This window comes from Mus caroli, chromosome 12 (assembly GCF_900094665.2).
Source record: "Mus caroli chromosome 12, CAROLI_EIJ_v1.1, whole genome shotgun sequence".
Classification (NCBI taxonomy): Eukaryota; Metazoa; Chordata; class Mammalia; order Rodentia; family Muridae; genus Mus; species Mus caroli.
Window position 1 is genome coordinate 50,120,321 of NC_034581.1, and position 1,080 is coordinate 50,121,400.

Consider the following 1,080-nt stretch of genomic DNA (forward strand, 5'->3'; position numbering starts at 1 on the left):
GGGGAATGGCTTGGTGAATAAGAACATTTTTTTTTTTTTTTTTTTTTTTTTTTACAACCACGGGAACCTGACTTTGAATATTTAGCACCCACATAAAAAACCCTGTTCATCAAGACAGCCTATCTCAAGGCAGTATGGTAGAAAGTGATAGAAAAGAATACATGACATCCTGCTCTGGCCTCTGAATTCTCACTCATGGGCTCATGCACATGTAATGTCATATGCATGCACTGCCCACATACAACACACACACAGGAATTTCTTTCTCTGTCTCACACAGCCCAGATGGCCTCAAACTCTCTCTCTATCCCAAGATGTCTTTTAAATTCTGATCCTCCTGCTTCCAATTCTTAAGTGCTGAGATTATAGACATGTGCCTGGCACCTGGCTGCGAGCCTATACTTAAAAGACCTTGCAGGGGGTTGGCCAGATAACTCAGTGGATTGAAGGGACTTGCCGCCAGACTTGACAACCTGAGTTCAAACTCTGACCTACATGATAGAAAGAGAACTAATTCCTACAGTTGTCCTCTGACCTAACATATATGCTCCATGGCAAACACACACACACACCGCAATTAAATTGATTTTTAAAAACTGGTGAGATGGTTTGGTGTGTAAAGGAACTTTCTGCAACACTTTATGACCTAATTCAATCCCTGGGACCCCCATGGTTGTTAGAGAGAACCTATCCCTGAAGTTGTGCTCAGACCTCCACACTCAGGCCATGGTGTGCACATTCACATATATAAACACACATACACTAAATATTTTTTTTAAAGACTATGTATAGCAAATGTGGTGGTGGTTTGAATGAAAATGACTCCCCGAAGGTTTGGTTTTGTTTTGTTTGGTTTGGTTTGGTTTGGTTTTTCGAGATAGAGGGTTTCTCTGTATAGCCCTGGCTGTCCTGGAACTCACTTTGTAGACCAGGCTGGCCTTGAACTCAGAAATCCACCTGCCTCTGCCTCCCGAGTGCTAGGAGTGTGCGCCACCATGCCCGGCTAGCATTGAGGTGTCCCGCTAACCCCAGCTTGAAGGCTTTAGCCAGCATGTGGAGAGGACACCAATCCACTGGGCA